The 20,387-nt window shown below is 39.0% G+C and overlaps 1 long non-coding RNA gene across 4 annotated transcripts in view; it reads right to left on the reverse strand.

Annotated features, from left to right (window-relative positions):
* LOC128546264 (uncharacterized) overlaps positions 1-20,387 on the reverse strand; it is a 68,250-nt gene that overhangs the window by 11,302 nt on the left and 36,561 nt on the right. For all 4 annotated transcript variants that reach the window (XR_008365906.1, XR_008365904.1, XR_008365907.1 and 1 more), the window contains one exon: positions 12,258-12,378. This is a non-coding gene — a long non-coding RNA (uncharacterized LOC128546264). The remainder of the gene's footprint in view (positions 1-12,257; positions 12,379-20,387) is intronic.

The raw sequence follows: 20,387 nt of genomic DNA on the forward strand, positions 1-20,387 counted from the left end.
TCTCACCTTTATAGCAAATCAGTTCTCACCTTTATAACGAGTTTAGAAAGTTTGATTGAATTAGGGCTAATTAAACAAAGTGATAAGATCAACAGTGTTTTGTCATATATTTAATAAAGTAAGTTTTTTAACAATTACATCTCATTATTGCTGTTTTTTTATCAAAAATATAAAAAATGCATTCAGGCACATAGCTTTTAGAAGTAATAAATTATTGTGTATTTTGAACAATGATATATCTTTATTGCTGGATTTTATTATACATAAAAGAAAGTTAACATTATTTAGACAACACAAAAGGAATTAAGCATTTTTAATATATAACATCCTTCTGTCTATATACCTTCTTTATCTATTAAAAATGCAACTGAACGCTTCTTTAATTTCTAGTAAAATCCAGCAATTATCTTTTGTTTTTCGTTTTTATTTTGTTACTTTTGATAAAAAGATCATAATCATTGAATAAACAAACTTGTAATTTCTCTTATTAAGTTTTGAATAATTATTTTATAGTGAGAAATGCTTTGCTATAAGAGTTATAATTTAATTGGCCAGGACATTACTCAACATGACTGAGCAATCAAAATTAGTATCTTATCAATTAAAATAATTTTGTGTACATGCTGAAAAAAGACTAAAAAAACAACAGCATTTCAATTAATAAAATGCAAAACACAGGAAATAACCAATTTACCTGTAGGCAATAAAATTTGTGATTCTCAGACTATAATTAGGCTACATGTCAAGTCTACAGGGGTTTTATGGACTCTTATCAGACTGGACCAGACAGGATCTTGTATATTGGGGATTAAAAAGTCTGGTATTTGGGGGGGGTCACTTATATAGAAGATTTTCTTTGCCTTTAAATAAAAGTCGGGAAATTTTGATGAAAACGTTGCTTATAATCTCGGTATCGACGCCAACAGGTAATAACATTTAATTATTATAGATGCATGGTATGAACTTTATTTGTGAGATACAACACAAGCTACGCATGCATAGGCGGCAATGGCGCATGCTTCAAGTATCACAGAAGGAACCACAATATTATATCAGATTTAATGATTAATAAGGCAAACACAAAAACTACTTGAATACATCTTGAAAGAATGAAATATCTGCCATACAAGGACGAGAGCTTATAAAGTCCTTGAGGGTTTATCAAGTGTAATCATAATGCAACTGTATTAAATTAACTTATCCTTGTACTGTCTTAACCTTAGAACACTATTATTTAAAGACGTTTATCCAGTCTGATTTTCTAAAAAGCTATTGGACGATTGACATATATAGTACTTCAGCTTTCGAAGTCTCTACCAGAATCACTAGAATAAACATCTGCATCACTGAATGTTTCACTATTTAAATAGCATTCGTGCATCTATATTGAGAGATTGAGGTTTTATGACAGTCACAGAATATTGTACAGCGAGGTGAGCTCCAGGATGTTGCAAATGGTTATTCTGATGTACAATTACAACAGATTTGGGGGAGGATTGTTGTCTTCCGGGATTGTCGTCAGTACAAGCCTTTAAGAGTTTGGATCATTGCTCCATCAAAATGTGATGGCATCAAAGTTGAAGGGTCTTGGTCAAAAGCACTCCTCCATATGCTTTGTATGTATGCTCTTTTGACATTATCAACGAAAGAGTCTGGTGTGGGTAAGAATGATTGTAGTTTGATCATCATATATTAATTACCCAAACGTCATAATATTATCTGATATACTTTCAGCTCCTGTCTTACCCTAACAAGCAGCAATGAAACAGCTTCTTCAAAAACCTTGTTCATATCTGCATCGACATGTCCACTTTTGTTCATTTTGAACTCTGTTGTCAGCTGTTTGGAAACGGCTGTCTTTCCAATGCCACTTAGCTTGGATACATTATCGCATCCAGACAGAAAGGGCATGAGCAGCTAATAACTAGGGCATAATAGCTGAAATTTTTATGTATCTTACATGTTGCTGCAGATTCCTCTCTCGTCCATTAAGCACCTTCCATCAGTATTAATATTCTGCTCCCTGAATCCTGTGTTAGTCAGGACCATATGTTATGCCTGTAATTATGTCATGGTATTAAGTTTATGATAAACAAGGTTCAACTGATAGAGCACAACAAAGACATGGCCATGGGGTTACCTGCAAGCTTAAGTCACAAGTTGACAAACACAGGATTCTTAAAGATACAAATTTTCATTGACAGATTTAAGGTCTATCAAGGAGGAAGCTGATGTCATAATTCCACATCAGTTGGTGTGTGAGCAGAATTTGTAACAGTGACATGTGATGACAAATTCAGATTTGTTTTGACGATGCATTTTTATGTTTTGTTGCTGCACGTTTATGCACTGAATGATGTGTCATGCTGTCTGCTGATGGAAGAAACTGTGCTCAGCAGACAATATTGTAGCAACATGTAAGACTATAAGGATGTTATATGACTGTGTAAAACAGGGTTCTCCAAAACCCGAGGGGCAGCGTGGTATGGAAAACCGAGCGACAACTTTTTAATCATGCTGTCCTGAAGGTTGGAAATCACCTGCCTTACTCAGGCAGTCATGTGAGATCATTTTTCTTGCCTAATGTTGATATTACAGAAACCTTTTCAAAGATATTATACATTAAAAATTGCTCAGACACAAGGTCATCATAATACGACGTCAAATTCTGACGTCAGTATGCGCACATGTTCTCCAGCCTATCAGTCCCCGCGTGGTGGCAAGAAACATTTGAAGTTATTATATTCCAGCTCTTAGCATATGGTACCCTGTCAATTAGATGCTATATGTTGCTAAACTATGTTGCACTGGAAATGCAACCGTTGTCAAACAGGTGAAACGAGAATGCATTCTAGACAAACTTGGAGATGTAGATGGGATATGAACAAGGTCTTTGGAGAAAGTATCAGTTTTTGTCGCCTGTTATGAAATGATTGGAACTTAAAGGTTGTCCGATATCAGGAATGATATTTGGACATGTAAAATGAGAAACCAAACTGCTCAAACAACAATCGTTACCACTTGTATTGGAAGCATTCAATGAGAATGTTAAGAGCACACATGCAGACATGCATATGATGGAGTGATTTTGGACCATGACACCCTTTAAAGTCTGAAGCTATCAGTTTTAAATGGAGCAAGGATACAACTCTTAAGAGGCTTGTACCACTGACAATCTTTGAAGTTAACCCGCACCCTGACACCATCATTGTCCTAAAGTTCATCCTTTCTGGATCCGAACAACAATGTGCAACATCCCTCTTGCGTACTGCAGCTCACCGCGCCTGTACAATATTACGTAACTGCTGTTATAAATGTAGCTGTCAAAAAAAAATAGCGAAGGATGTAGATGAAATACTCAGTGATGCAGATGGGACTCTTAAGTGATTCTAAAAGGGAATACGAAAACTTTACAAATATATACATGCCAATCGTTCAATAGCTCTTTGGAAAGTCATACACAATATATCATATATAGCTAGCAGTGTACTTTCTTAACATACAGAATACGAACATGAAACAAGGGTCAGTAAATTTTATACAGAAACATTGCAATGACACTTGAAATATAATTGCTGGCATTAATTGCAAATTGTTTTGCAAATCATACCTACTTCTTATATACATTTTATGTTCAAATTGTTATGCTTTTGAATAAGAATATCCATTTTATCCCACCCCTTTAGTATGAAATGAGAAAATGGTAAAATAAACATAAATAAACATCTGAAGCAAATCTCACAGGCTGTTATTTGTCTTCATAATAACCTTAGATATTCAGTCTATTTGCAATAAATCCAGAGGCTAACTTAAAGATAACATTTAACAATATGTAAGAGGTCTGAGATTTCTTAAATATTTTCTGGGCTTGTTTTCTTTTGGGATACTTGTTATTATTCCTTGCTTTTGTGTTACAGATGGGGAACCAATATTAAATGCATGACAGTAAATGCATGATTAATAGATCTAACAACAAGCTTTTCCTTTGATCTGACCTACTGACCTAGTTTTTGACCCCACATGACCCATCTAACTTGACCTAAAGAACATCAATACTAATAATCTGACCAAGTTTCATAAAGATTGGGTCACAAATGTGGTCTCTAGAGTGTTCACAAGCTTTTCCTTTGATCTGACCTACTGACCTAGTTTTTGACCCCACATTACCCAGTTTCAAACTTGACCTAGAGATCAAGACTAACATTCTGACCAAGTTTCATAAAGATTGGGTTACAAATGTGGCCTCTAGAGTGTTCACAAGGCAAATGTTGACGCACGACGGATGCCGGACAATGACCGGTCACAATAGCTCACCTTGAGCACTTTGATTTGGTGAGCTAAAAAGAACAAGCTTCATTTAAAATATCTGACTGATTTGACAGCACAGTACCATCTTCTTTTTCTAAAATGGAATAACTTTGCTTGTACAATACTGTTTCTCTAGATTACAGAAATAACTTGAAGGCTTTTCACCCTCATCTATGAACTTTGCTCTTGGTCTTATTACATATCCTTTCATATTTTCTGCTCTTATTATTTGCAATTCATTTTGTAAATTCAACAATTCTTCTTTGTTACTCTTGTCTAAGTTCTTTTCTATATTTTCTATTTTGTTGATTAATATCTTCTCACATGAGACTCTCTGTTTCTTCTTATAACTTGAGTATGCAATGGTTTTCCCCCATATTTCTATTAACAAAGTTTCCAGAAATAACTGGTCCTTTATAACAAACTGAATATCATTATTGTCTATGTTAACTACATTCTCTAAACAATATACATGTACAAATAAACAGTACTGCTCTTTAATCTCGTCAATTTTATCATTTATACACTCTAAATAATTTCTATCATACAGCAATGAATTATTAAATTTCCATAAATTAAGGTTTGCCTTGTTCAGTCTCATTGAATACTAATTCTAAACATACAACACAGTGATTACACTGATAAGGGATTCCAACAGAAGACTCTTTAATTTTTGACATCAAGTTTTCCGATGTTAGAAAGAAGTCAAGTCTACCTTGCTGTGTAAAAACCATCTGCCTCCAAGTAAACCGTTTTTCATCACCATTTATAATTCTAAATGTATCAACTAAGTTTCGTTCTCTTATAATTGTACAGAGTTTTTCTCTAGCTTTTCTATTATTATCAACAGATCTGTAATTCATGTAATCTTTGTCAACATCTAATACAAGGTTATAGTCTCCACAAACAATGTAAGAATCATTACCAATTGTATCTATACAATTAACAAGAGCTGTCACTATTGGTGACTAATGCCCCCGAAGTAGGCCCAAGAATGCCACAGTTGTATTCCCAAAAAATCACATATCATTTTGTGACCTTGACCTAACAGGCCTCGGTCATGTGTGACATATCTTCTCAATAAGGTTAACATTTGTGTCAAATTATTTTCAAATCCCTTGATAAATGGCAAAGTTATGGACCAGACAAGAAACACCTTTGACTTCTATGTGTGACCTTGACCTTGGTGCTAGGGATCTGGGTCTTGCACATGACACCTCATCTCATTATAGGGAACATTTATGCCAAGTAATTTCAAAATCCCTTCATCAATGGCAGAGTTATAGACCGGACAAGAAACAGACCATGTTAACCTTTGACCTCTAAGTGTGACCTTGACTTTGGAGCTAAGGATCTGGGTCTTGCTCATGACATGTCATCTCACTATGGTGAACATTTATGCCAAGTAATTTCAAAATCCCTTACTGAATGGCAGAGTTATGGACTGTACACGAAACATACCCTGTTAACCTTTAACTTGTAAGTGTGACCTTGACCTTGGAGCTAGGGGTCTTAGTCTTGGGCATGACACTTCGTCTCATTATGGTGAATATTTATGCCAAGTTATTTCAAAATCCCTTCATGGATGGACGAGTTACAGCCCGGACAAGAATTTACCGGACGCACGCACGCACTCACTGACAGTGCGATTTTAATGTGCCCACCTTTGGGGGCATAAAAACATCAGAGTAGAAACTGGGGTTATCAGCATTTGGACCATAAATATTACATAGAGTAAATCTTTTCCCATCATAACTAACATCTAATAGACAGTCACCAGTAGTATCTTGCTCAATTGAGTGTACAACAGTTGGAATATTCTTTTTTAGTAAAATGCAAACACCTCTAGAATTTGAAGTACCATGAGAAAAATAGCAGTCTCCATGCCATTGTGAGTAAATTACTTTTTCTAGACCATCTGTAAAATGACAATCTTGTAAACAATAAAACTAAGCATTCTGTTTTTTCAGGAAAATGAAAAATATCAATTCTTCTACTACTTTTGTTTAAACCCCAGCAGTTGTACGAGACAAATTTTATTAATTTTTCTGTCTACAAGCTTTACCTGTGTACACTGCAATACAGTTCAGTGACCTTCTGTCTACCAGCTTTACCTGTGTACACTGCCATACAGTTCAGTGACCTTCTGTTTACCAGCTTTACCTGTGTACACTGCAATACAGTTCAGTGACCTTCTGTTTACAAGCTTTACCTGTGTACACTGCAATACAGTTCAGTGACCTTCTGTCTACCAGCTTTACCTGTGTACACTGCCATACCGTTCAGTGACCTTCTGTCTACCAGCTTTACCTGTGCACACTGCCATACAGTTCAGTGATATTCTGTCCACCAGCTTTACCTGTGCACACTGCCATACAGTTCAGTGATATTCTGTCCACCAGCTTTACCTGTGTACACTGCCATACAGTTCAGTGACCGTCTGTCTACCAGTTTTACCTGTGTACACTGCCATACAGTTCAGTGACCTTTTGTCTACCAGCTTTACCTGTGTACACGGCCATACAGTTCAGTGACCTTTTGTCTACCAGCTTTACCTGTGTACACTGCCATACAGTACAGTGACCTTCTGTCTACCAGCTTTACCTGTGTACACTGCCATACAGTTCAGTGACCTTCTGTCTACCAGCTTTACCTGTGTACACTGCCATACAGTTCAGTGACCTTCTGTCTACCAGCTTTACCTGTGCACACTGCCATACAGTTCAGTGACCTTCTGTCTACCAGCTTTACCTGTGCACACTGCCATACAGTTCAGTGACCTTCTGTCTACCAGCTTTACCTGTGCACACTGCCATACAGTTCAGTGACCTTCTGTCTACCAGCTTTACCTGTGCACACTGCCATACAGTTCAGTGACCTTCTGTCTACCAGCTTTACCTGTGCACACTGCCATACAGTTCAGTGACCGTCTGTCTACCAGCTTTACCTGTGCACACTTCCATACAGTTCAGTGACCGTCTGTCTACCAGCTTTATCTGTGCACACTGCCATACAGTTCAGTGACCTTCTGTCTACCAGTTTTACCTGTGCACACTGCCATACAGTTCAGTGACCTTCTGTCTACCAGCTTTACCTGTGCACACTGCCATACAGTTCAGTGACCTTCTGTCTACCAGCTTTACCTGTGCACACTGCCATACAGTTCAGTGACCTTCTGTCTACCAGCTTTACCTGTGCACACTGCCATACAGTTCAGTGACCTTCTGTCTACCAGCTTTACCTGTGCACACTGCCATACAGTTCAGTGACCTTCTGTCTACCAGTTTTACCTGTGCACACTGCAATACTGTTCAGTGACCTTCAGTCTACCAGCTTTACCTGTGCACACTGCCATACATACAGTTGAGTGACCTTCTGTCTACCAGCTTTACCTGTGCACACTGCCATAAAGTTCAGTGACCTTCTGTCTACCAGCTTTACCTGTGCACACTGCCATTAAGTTCAGTGACCTTCTGTCTACCAGCTTTACCTGTGTACACTGCCATACAGTTCAGTGACCTTCTGTCTACCAGCTTTACCTGTGTACACTGCCATACAGTTCAGTGACCTTCTGTCTACCAGCTTTACCTGTGTACACTGCCATACAGTTCAGTGACCTTCTGTCTGCCAGCTTTACCTGTGTACACTGCCATACAGTTCAGTGACCTTCTGTCTGCCAGCTTTACCTGTGTACACTGCCATACAGTTCAGTGACCTTCTGTCTACCAGCTTTACCTGTGTACACTGCCATACAGTTCAGTGGCCTTCTGTCTACCAGCTTTACCTGGGTACACTGCCATACAGTTCAGTGGCCTTCTGTCTACCAGCTTTACCTGGGTACACTGCCATACAGTTCAGTGACCTTCAGTCTACCAGATTTACCTGTGTACACTGCCATACAGTTCAGCGACCTTCTGTCCACAAGCTTTACCTGTGTACACTGCCATACAGTTCAGCGACCTTCTGTCCACCAGCTTTACCTGTGTACACTGCCATACAGTTCAGCGACCTTCTGTCCACCAGCTTTACCTGTGTACACTGCCATACAGTTCAGCGACCTTCTGTCCACCAGCTTTACCTGTGTACACTGCCATACAGTTCAGCGACCTTCTGTCCACCAGCTTTACCTGTGTACACTGCCATACAGTTCAGCGACCTTCTGTCTACAAGTTTTACCTGTGTACACTGCCATACAGTTCAGTGACCTTCTGTCTACCAAATTTACCTGTGTACACTGCCATACAGTTCAGTGACCTTCTGTCTACAAGCTTTACCTGTGTACACTGCCATACAGTTCAGTGACCTTCTGTCTACAAGCTTTACCTGTGTACACTGCCATACAGTTCAGTGACCTTCTGTCTACCAATTTTACCTGTGCACACTGCCATACAGTTCAGTGACATTCAGTCTACAAACTTTACCTGTGCACACTGCCATACAGTTCAGTGACCTTCAGTCTACCAGCTTTACCTGTGCAGACTGCCATACAGTTGAGTGACCTTTTGTCTACCAGCTTTACCTGTGCACACTGCCATACAGTTCAGTGACCTTTTGTCTACCAGCTTTACCTGTGCACACTGCCATACAGTTCAGTGACCTCCTGTCTACCAGCTTTACCTGTGCACACTGCCATACAGTTCAGTGACCTTCTGTCTACAAGCTTTACCTGTGTACACTGCCATACAGTTCAGTGACCTTCAGTCTAGCAGCTTTACCTGTGTACACTGCCATACAGTTCAGTGACCTTCTGTCTACAAGCTTTACCTGTGTACACTGCCATACAGTTCAGTGACCTTCAGTCTACCAGCTTTACCTGTGTACACTGCCATACAGTTCAGTGACCTTCAGTCTACCAGCTTTACCTGTGTACACTGCCATACAGTTCAGTGACCTTCTGTCTACCAGCTTTACTTGTGTACACTGCCATACAGTTCAGTGACCTTCTGTCTACAAGCTTTACCTGTGTACACTGCCATACAGTTCAGTGACCTTCAGTCTACCAGCTTTACCTGTGTACACTGCCATACAGTTCAGTGACCTTCAGTCTACCAGCTTTACCTGTGTACACTGCCATACAGTTCAGTGACCTTCAGTCTACCAGCTTTACCTGTGTACACTGCCATACAGTTCAGTGACATTCTGTCTACAAGCTTTACCTGTGTACACTGCCATACAGTTCAGTGACATTCTGTCTACCAGCTTTACCGGTGTACACTGCCATACAGTTCAGTGACCTTCTGTCTACCAGCTTTACCCGTGCACACTGCCATACAGTTCAGTGACCTTCAGTCTACCAGCTTTACCCGTGCACTCTGCCATACAGTTCAGTGATCTTCAGTCTACAAGCTTTACCTGTGCACACTGCCATACAGTTCAGTGACCTTCTGTCTACCAGCTTTACCTGTGTACACTGCCATACAGTTCAGTGACCTTCTGTCTACCAGTTTTACCTGTGTACACTGCCATTAAGCCCAGGGACTTTCTTGCTACCAGCTTTACCTGTGTGTACTACCATGAAGCCCAGCAACATTCTTGCTACTTGCCTTACCAGTGTGCACTGCCATCACACTCAGTGACCTTTTGTCTAATAGCTTTACCTGTGTTATCTGCCATGAAGGTGTTAGACCTTGCTACTAGGTTTACCTGTGTGCACTGCCATGAAGCCTATTCTTGATGCCAGATTTACCTTTGTGCACTGCCATGAAGCGCTGTGACCTTCTTCAGTGTACTTTCTTGAAGCCCAGCAACATTCTTGCTGCCAGCTTTACCTGTGTACACTGCCATGAAGCTAAGGGTCCTTGCTACCAGCTTTACCTGTGTACACTGCAATGATTGTTTGTTTGCTTTGGGTTTAATGCCGTTTCTCAACAGTATTTCAGTCATGTAACGGCGGGCAGTTAACCTAACCAGTGTTCCTGGGTTCTGTACCAGTACAAACCTGTTCTCCGCAAGTAACTGCCAACTTCCCCACATGAATTATCAGAGGTGGAGGACGAATGATTTCAGACACAATGTCTTTTATCAAATCATCACGGAGAACATATGCCCCGCCCTGGGGTCGAACTTGCGAACCCCCGATCCGTAGACTAATGCTCTCCCTACTGAGCTAAGCGGGTGGGCTGTACACTGCAATGAAGCACAATGACTTTGCTGCCTGCATTACCTGTGTGTACTGCAATAAAGCTCAGTGACTGCAATGAAGCAGTGACCTTGTTATCAGCTCTACCTGTGCACACTGCAATGAAGCTCAGCGACTTTCTTGTTACCTACTCTTATCTGTGCACATAGCAATGAAGCACAGTGCCCTTGCTACCAGGTTTACCTGTGTAAACTGTCATGAAGCTAAATGGCCTTCTTGCTACCAGCTTTACCTGTGTACACTGTCGTGAAGCTAAATGGCCTTCTTGCTACCAGCTTTATTGGCATACACTGCCATGAAGCTCAAAAGACCTTCTATCCGTCAGCTTTACCTGTGTGTACTACTATGAAGCTCAGTGACTTTCTTGTTACCAGTTTTACCTGTGTGTACTACAATGAAGCTCAGTGACTTTTTTGTTACCAACTCTACCTGTGTACACTGCGATGAAGCACAGTGACCTTGCTTCCAACTTTACCCGTGCTCAGTGCCATGAAGCTCAGTAGCTTTCTTGGTGCCAGCTTTACCTGTGTACACTGCCATGAAGCTCAGTGACTTCCTTGCTACCACCATTACCTGTGCACACTGCCATGAAGCAAAGTGACCTTGTTACAAGTTCTACCTGTGTACAATGTCATGGGGCTCAGTGGCATTGCTACCAGTTTTACCTATGTACACTGCCATGAAGGACAGTAACCTTGCTATCAGGCTTACCTGCGTGCACTGCCATGAAGCTCAGTGACTTTCTTGCGGCCAGCTTTACATGTGTACATTGCCATGACGCTCAGTGATCTTGCTACCAGCTTTACATGTGTACATTGTCATGAAGCTCAGTGACTTTCTTGTTACCAGTTTTACCTGTGTACATTGCTATGAAGCTCAAGTATCTTTCTTGCTGCTAGCTTTACCTGTGTACAATGTCATGAAGCTCAGTGACATTCTTGCTGCCAGCTTTACTTTCGTGAACTGCCATGAAGCTCAGTGACCTTCTTGCTGCCAGCTTTACTTTCGTAAACTGCCATGAAGCTCAGTATCTTTCTTGCTGCCAGCTTTACCTGTGTACACTGTCATGAAGCTCAGTGACCTTCTTGCTGCCAGCTTTACTTTCGTGTACTGCCATAAGCTCAGTATCTTTCTTGCTGCCAGCTTTACCTGTGTACACTGTCATGAAGCTCAGTGACTTTCTTGCTGCCAGCTTTACTTTCGTGAACTGCCATGAAGCTCAGTATTTTTTTCTTGATGCTAGCTTTACCTGTGTATACTGTCATGAAGCTCAGTGACCTTCTTGCTGCCAGCTTTACTTTCGTAAACTGCCATGAAGCTCAGTATCTTTCTTGCTGCTAGCTTTACCTGTGTACACTGTCATGAAGCTCAGTGACCTTCTTGCTGCCAGCTTTACTTTCGTGAACTGCCATGAAGCTCAGTATCTTTCTTGCTGCTAGCTTTACCTGTGTACACTGTCATGAAGCTCAGTGACCTTCTTGCTGCCAGCTTTACTTTCGTGAACTGCCATGAAGCTCAGTATCTTTCTTGCTGCTAGCTTTACCTGTGTACACTGTCATGAAGCTCAGTGACCTTCTTGCTGCCAGCTTTACTTTCGTGAACTGCCATGAAGCTCAGTATCTTTCTTGCTGCTAGCTTTACCTGTGTACACTGTCATGAAGCTTAGTGACCTTCTTGCTGCCAGCTTTTAATTGTAACTTTCGTGAACTGCCATGAAACTCAATGGCCTTGACACCATTTTTACTTGTGTTTGCTGCCGTGACACTTTATCATGCAAAACATCTACATTCTAAGTGATCAACCAGTGTACCTGTTCTCCTCCACTCAGCCAGAGGTAAATGTGATTTGTCTGATAGTAAAGGCCTTATGGCAGCTTTCAAACTTCCATGGCAGAGGTGGACCCTTTCCAGATTTTCAGCTAACTATCCTATCTGAAAATAAGAGGAGAAAAATAGAAATACAAGAGGGTCAGTTGTCCCTAAGGCGTTCCTGTGTACAAGGCTTCAAGTGTGTTTGCATAACGTAATGATACAAGTACAGAGTTAGGTTTCTTCTATAAATGTTACACACATTCTTTGAACCTAGAGCGTTAGCAACAAGCAGAGGTGAAAGCAAATGCCTAGTTGTAATTGGAAAGTGCAGCATGTGTTAGATGTTTTTGTTTGCTTTAAGTACCATTTTGGGCAATATAAAGGTGCAAATGAATTGCAATTTTGCAGAATGTGTCAATAATCATTTTAAGAAAATAAACCTTTCATTCTTTAGGTTACAGACGTGACCTGTAATAAAGATCGTTGGAACAAACAGACCCGTACATGCGGCATGTTAACTGCTAACTATTTTCATTTTGTTATGGGCTCAAAGAAAATTATTATTCTCCTGTAAGGTTCATGAAGTGTTTGGGTTTCTCAATTCAAACGTATTTCCACTGTCCTCGTTCTTTTTTTTAAGCCTGGTATTGTAAAATTATTTCAAAATGCCAAGTAAGTATACGTTTGGTGTCAAAGTTGATTTAATCAACACCAAAATTAATTAAATCAACATCTTTAATCTAATTCCCCCCCCTTATATTCTTTTTTTTCTAGTAAGTTTCTCCTTTTTTCAAGACTTATTATTGATTTATTGTATAAAAGTGAAAAGTTTTCATTTGATAAGTGATTACTAGTACTTGCTGTTCAAAGTGAATTTACCTCTGAAACAGAAGGAGGCAGAGTTAGACATTTTAAAAAATACTGAGTTTCATACGGTAAAATTTTGCCTTTAATGTTTAGATTACATATTGTGGAAGAAATGTAGGTAGGTATTACTTCAGGCCCAAGGCTATTTTTGAATGAAGTGAGCAAAATTTTAAACAGTCCCACAGGCTTCAACCTTAATTTTTGAATGTTGGAGTTAGAATTCTGTCTCATTAAATTCTTTTACTTGAGGCACCCAAGAAAAAAAAAGATAATCACAGTTTTATTTTGTGTTTTATAATTGTTTACCAATACGCTGACGTTTCTTTTATCAAAATTAATTGTATTATGTATTCTCTGCACACGTTTTGGACAGTGGCCATCACTTTGAAATTTGTCTCTACTTGAGCTTGAGGTATTATCATGAATTATACAGAATTCATAACAAGAGGGCCTATATCCCACACCTGAGTTTATCTGCTCTATTAAACCATGTGCCCCTCCACCCCTTGTCCGTGGCAAGTTTTAACCACAGGGGGATAATTTGGAAAATCTTGGTAAAGGACTACTACATGATGCTACATACCAACTAGAAGATGCTTTTTAGAAAAGCGCATGTCTCCCCCAATGCATAGTAGTAATAGGCAAGAAGACAATTAGGGACAGAAGTGAGTGTCAAATAGACACTGATGATTGGCTGCAATAGGGATCATCTACTCAGCATGTTCAATCTTCCCATGAAGTTTCAACATTCTAGACCTGTTCTCAAGTAATGGATTGGAAATGGTTTTCCATGTTCTTGCCCCTTTGACCTTGACCTTTGACTGAATGACCCCAAAATAATAAGGGGTCATCTACTCTGCCTGTCAAATCATCCTATCAAGTTTCAACATTCTGGGTCAAGTGGTTCTCAAGTTATTGATGGGAAAAGTTTTCCATGTTCAGGCCCCTTTGAGCTTGACCTTTGCTCAAGCGACGCAAAAAATGATACAGGTAATCTCCTCTTAAGTCTTATCATCCTATGAAGGTTCTGGGTCAAAAGGTTCTCAAGTTATTGAACGGAAACCGTTTTCCATGTTTAGGTCCCTGTGACTTGACCTTTGATCAAGTGATCCAAAAATCAATAGGGGTCATCTACATTATGAAGTTTCAACACTTTTGGTTAAGTGGTTCTCAAGTTACTGATCAGAAACAGTTTTCCATGTTCAGGCCCCTGTGACCTTGAACTTTGATCTAGTAATCCCAAAAATAATTGGGATCATCTACTCCATCAGCCCTATCATCCAATGAAGTTTGAAGGTTCTACGTCAAAGGGTTATCCAGTTATTGATTGAAAATGAAGTGTGACTGACGGATGGCCCCTGTGACTCTGACCTTTGATGAAGTGACCCCCAAAACAATAGGGGTCATCTACTCTGTAAGTCCTATCACCCTATGAAGCTTAAATGTTCTAGGTCAATTGAATCAAAAGTTACTGACTGGAAATGGATTTCCATGTTCTGGTCCCTGTGACCTTGACCTTTGATGGATGAACCCAAAATCAATACGTGTCATCTACTCTGCATGTCCAACCATCTTATTTCAACTTTCTAGGTCAAGTGGTTTTCAAGTTATTGATCAGCAAAGGTTTTCCAGGTTCAGGCCCCTGTGACCTTGACATTTAATCTTGGTAGAGGACTTCTAAATGATGCTAGATACCAAACATCAAAGCCCTAGGCCCTGTGGTTTTTCCCTGTATAAGTCTATATGAACTAAGTGAACCCCCGGGCAGGGCAATATTTGACCCAAGGGGGGATTATTTGAACACACGAAGCTTTTCTGGTTGCCATGGCAAACAGGGTTCTGTATGGAATTTAATTCTTTGAAATTTTTTTAAAGAGGACCAAGGAACACCCCTGTGAAGTTTCATCAAAATTGGTCTGGTGGTTTAGGAGATGTTGTTTAAAGGAAAATGTTGATGGATGCCGCCGGACAATCACTTACCACAATGGCTCACCTTTGAGGACCTCATGCTCAGGTGAGCTAATAAGCAATACGAACAAATCATTTACCATTTATACTAGGGCTGGGACGATTCAAAATTTTGAAACTGGTTAATCATTTGTTTGAAAACGAATTGAACCGGTTAATCGGCCGCCATATTGAAAATGCTGTTTTCTTTCCTGACGACCGTATCAAGGTAAGGTGTCACCCCAGTATTAAAGTACTTTCGGGTCGTTGAATCCTAGGAAGTTGTTCTTTGAAATTTTGAAGTTCCCAATTTGAAGCTACAGTCTAACCTGTCTTAAGCGGCCAGCCAGGGGAAGCAGACAATTTGGCTGCTTAAGCCAGGTGACTGCTGATCGGAGGTGCAGCCAGTACATGTATATGTACTTTTCAGACTTCTGACCAGTTTAGCCTAAGACCCATTTCTTTTTCGGTTTTCAATTATTATTTTACCAGGATACATTGACATGCATTTGCCTTTGCAATACGAATGATCATCTAAGCAATTTAAAACTCTGGGTGTGTGTTGTTTTTTTTTACAACAAAAATTGTTACAGACAATTTTCCAACATCAAAACAAGTTTGTATACAATTTTTGCCATTTTGGTAAGGGAAGCTACTCTCCGCGCTTACTGTCTACTCTAAAATCTAAGATTGCCATTACATTCTGTAACAGAGCGAGTGCTTTATATTTTTTTCAAACGCAATATATTTCGTATAAATTTAATTGTATTTTGATGAAAGAAATATCACAAATATTATGCTACTTATTAGATATCAAGTATAATCTATAACCGAGATCAAACTATGAACAACAAATTGACACGAGGTGACACACTAATTGCCGATAATTACTGGCCATTTGATCATAACAAAAAGGGGATCACACCTTTGGTTATCAGTTTTAATTGAGAAGCTCATGTCATTTTGTCATTCTTGTGGTGAAGTCGTGCGAAACTTAGCAATCACGTGTTTCTCGAAAATCAGGTATCTTCGGCGATTATCGCCTAAAATAATTGGTTTTGGAAGAAACATGGCTGCTGAAAGGGGTCAAATACGGTGGTCGGGAGGCAATTTCGGTGGCCGCTGGCGGGAGGTGGCGGCTTAATAAAGTGATGAAATAGAGGAAAATCCATTGGGGGCGTCATAAAATGACCGCTGAACGGAGGTGACCGTTAGTATAGGTTAGACTGTATCCTACTTTGACTTGTTAAATTCCAAATGTATTTATTGAAACTGTGTACATTTTGTGTCATTTCTGATGTCTTTAACAGTTGTTTTATGTGTGTTTTTCAGGACTACATTTCTGTGCGGAAGGATTAAAAATTACACCAGACTGGTGGCCATGACAGATGTCAGTGGGAAATTTAAACATGGACTAAATACTTTGATGTGTAGCAAAAAAGTTCATCGTTGATGATGGTGTTTTTCTGTGATATATTGACTGGGATAGTATTACTCTTCAGAAATACAGAGCTGTCAATGCTGCAATTTTGTTATGAAATTCACAATTCATGTCCAAAAGTGCTTGTTTTACTATACAGCAAAGAAGGAGAAATTACCGGGCCGACACCATACTTCCAGCAGCTGACTTCATTAGACACTTACCGACTTTATCGTTTGCAAGCAGTGTGGCAATTAATAAGTCATACTTTGCTGTATTTTATTTTAAATATATCACGACATACAAACTGGAGACTTGATTATGTTCAGTTGATGTGATTTAGCGGAAATATACTGTGGATCTATGTGCTGGTCAAAGAAATGTATAAAGATAAAGTACAACTCGTGATGTTTATTATTTGACAGAAATTACCAGTTTTGCAAAATTGAAACCAATTTCACCTAGTAATCGAATCAGATCCGATTAACCGAGTAATAGTCCCAGTCCTAATCTATACCTTGACAGTATAGAAGCATTCACTGTCTGGTACATATGCATCTGACCAGCCTTGATTTTATTCTTATTTTCATCAAACAATTCATATAAAATTATCACACCAAAACTATAAAATAACCAAGCTTGCATTTCCTTTACAACAGGAAACAGATACAGTAGACAGGTGTACAGATACAGTATACAGGTGTGTAATTATGATCACTTTATAATGTGGCTGCCACATTTTTGGTTGCAAACATAATACACACAAGTTTCTTGATAAATCTTTCTTTTGATAAATATTTTCTGATATATTGGTCAAAGGGTCTAAAATTTGGTTCAGCTATTTGTGAGTATTATTGTATCCATTGTTTTTATTACCTCCCTTTATGGTGCTAATAACCATGAAAATACTCACACTCTCTATTTGGACAGATAATTTAACTGTTTTTAATGCAAAACAAGAACTCTCAGAACACAAAATGCCCCCCTTGATGCATTCAGTAATTGCACAAGGAACAGAAATTATTTAGTCACTGTACATAAAGTTCTACTGTTCTGGGTCAATGTATCCTTGACCTTTGACCAATCGACCTCAAAATCAATAGGGGTCATCTAACAATATAACATAACAATGGCGGTGCTTTCTCGGCAGGGTTTCCCTACTTTGAGGGCTATCTTGGGTGTCTGTTTCGGTGGATACTATAAGGATGCTCGGGGGAGAGTCACACTTTTAAAGTTCCTCCACACACCGATTCTTCCATTTAGTAAGACCATGTTTACTGGCCAATTCAAAGCCAACTATAGAAACAGATTCTCCCTTTCTTGCATACCAGATGGTGTTTTCCGGTATTTTTACCGGTGCAAGTAAAATCAATCTTACACCCCGGAATGTACTCTCATATTGTAAATGATGTATTACAGACTATATTATCTGTAGAAGATTTATATTTTATTTCATAAAAGGAATAAAACTCCAAGACTTTTTCTTTTTGTTCCTGATAGTATATTTCTTGATTAAAAAAAGGTTATTTTATCAAAAATTCATAATGTTGCGCTGCAACTGATAAAACAAAACTGGAACTAAACATTTTTATTTTTTTTGAACGTCATGACATCTTTCCTATTTACCAACATTGGTTTTCCGCACTTTGTTTAAATATGCTGCTATAAGAAATAGTTCTATAAAGAACCCCGTTCGATTGATTTTATTTTTATTATTATTTCTTGAATATGGTATGCAAGAAATACAGATTCTATCACTGGCTGTAGCTGCAGACAGGAATATCCGTCTCGCGGGTAACTGTCTAGAGCCTCGTTACTGTCTAAACAATTACCGAAATAACCGTAATTTCCCAACTGCACCTACAACCAGTGAAAGAATCTTATATTCTGTCCAGGCCCTGTGTGTGGCTGAGCTGAAAAAAAACCCACTCTATATACTGACGTGACCTCAGCCTTACAAAACAGAAAATGCCTAACATAATATCTTCAATAATTGTGTGTTTCAAGGGCTACTGTGGGGATTTCTGTAGAATAGTTTACTTTGCACCAGCAATTACTGCAGAGTAAATAAAAAAACTGAAAATGTCCAAGTCTGATGAAGAAATTCTATGGGCATGTCTTCAGTCATTCCTAGGCCCTTCCAGTTTAGACCAAACTAGGTTCCTGACATCAACCCAAAAACGCAAAGCAGTGAACAAATCATATCAGCCGTGTATGCCTGAAAATCAAACATTTTCTTAAAACTGTTTTGGTAGAGTCCATTGTCAGATTCTTCAACTGAACTTAGTGGCTTTGCTGATTCTGTACTGATTAAATTTGTCTTTGGGTGCTTCTCTAGCTATGGGTACTTCTGTAATTAATCATTTGCTGAGAACAGACTCTGTTCAACGCAGATGTAAGACATAACGCTGTAAGCTAACGGCAACACTGTCCCAATTTACAAACTGTAATGGGCGGTACAAAGTACATGAACAATTACATTATTCCAAGGGATTAACAGACATAAAGCCTGATATTAGAAAAATCCCCAATTTATCAGACCATTTATATGCATATCAAGTGATGTGTGACCTGACTTGCTGGCCAATTTAGAAGTGACAGCCATACAGTAATAGTGCTATTTTATATATCCCCCACCCCACACTCCCCCCAGCCTTTCAAGTAACTGTTGTCTTGTGTATATGTATATAGTCAAATGAACATGTATAAATACAAATTAAAGTGGTAAGTACCAAATTATATGATGTCTCTCATAATATTTTGTGGCTCCAAGCTTTAATGAGACACATGACAACAGAGGGAAAATTTACAACAATGTGACACATGCAGTCCTTCTGGTAATTCATAAGCAACGACCGAACACCTATATATCAGCCGGTGTTCATATCTGTGTTTAGAACTGGGGTCCTGGGGGAATTTTAACCTCAGGCGCCCATAAGCCATAGTGGTGTGATACCTTAAATTAGCATGCACTTCTTCAAGGGAGAAATTTTTCAGGTTTTTTTTTGCAAGATTTACAGCAATTTCAATAATCTGCCGTCTGATAATTAGAGATGAGAGGATTCAATGATAGTGATTTCTAGCGGATAAATCCAGCGGTTGTGACAGAATTTTTTTTTTTGCCTTTGGTGCAGTCATTTATTGATTATTATGAATATTAGTGATTGCGGGATAACATCTATTGCTGAGCAGTTCTAAGACTGTTTTTGTTTGTGGCTTGCCAGCCGGAAGTTTTTCAAATGCTGTGAACTTAGTAATACTTTGTTTGTGGAACGTTAAAGAACAATGTATACTACAAATTTAATGGCTAATAAAGCAAGAGCCAAAGCCAATGAGTACGTAGACTGTATCATGAGCCCTTCAATTATAAAGGTGAATGATTATACGCCAGTGAAATCTTTGACCTTGACCAACTAACCCCCAAAACAGTAGGAATCCCCTTATGACCACAGACAATAATGTAATGTTGTCATTGGTCAATTTGAAAAGTGAGCACAGGATCAGCTAATCAAACAGTCTTAACAAGAGCTATCTAATAAAGAGGCACTCTCTACTATTGAAGGCTTGTCAGTAAACTAGATTTTCTATCTAAGAGCATAGTCCAAATTCATGTAAGAGTTATGGAACTTGATGTAATAACCTTCTGTTACTATCTAAATGATGAGTGTAAAGTCTGACTTTAGTTTCTACAATGATGTCGAATATGTAGCCTTGTTAAATAAAGTCTTTATTATTATTATTATTATTGTAATGACATTGTACTCTGAAAAACTTTAACCTAAATTTCAAACTCATAATCGTGCATAACACTGGAAATACTGCATGTAGAGTTACACATCTTGTCAAAGTAATGTACATTGTCACTCTGAAAAAGTACACAAGTTTCAATTGAATA

The sequence above is a fragment of the Mercenaria mercenaria genome, chromosome 10, assembly GCF_021730395.1.
Source record: "Mercenaria mercenaria strain notata chromosome 10, MADL_Memer_1, whole genome shotgun sequence".
Lineage (NCBI taxonomy): Eukaryota > Metazoa > Mollusca > Bivalvia > Venerida > Veneridae > Mercenaria > Mercenaria mercenaria.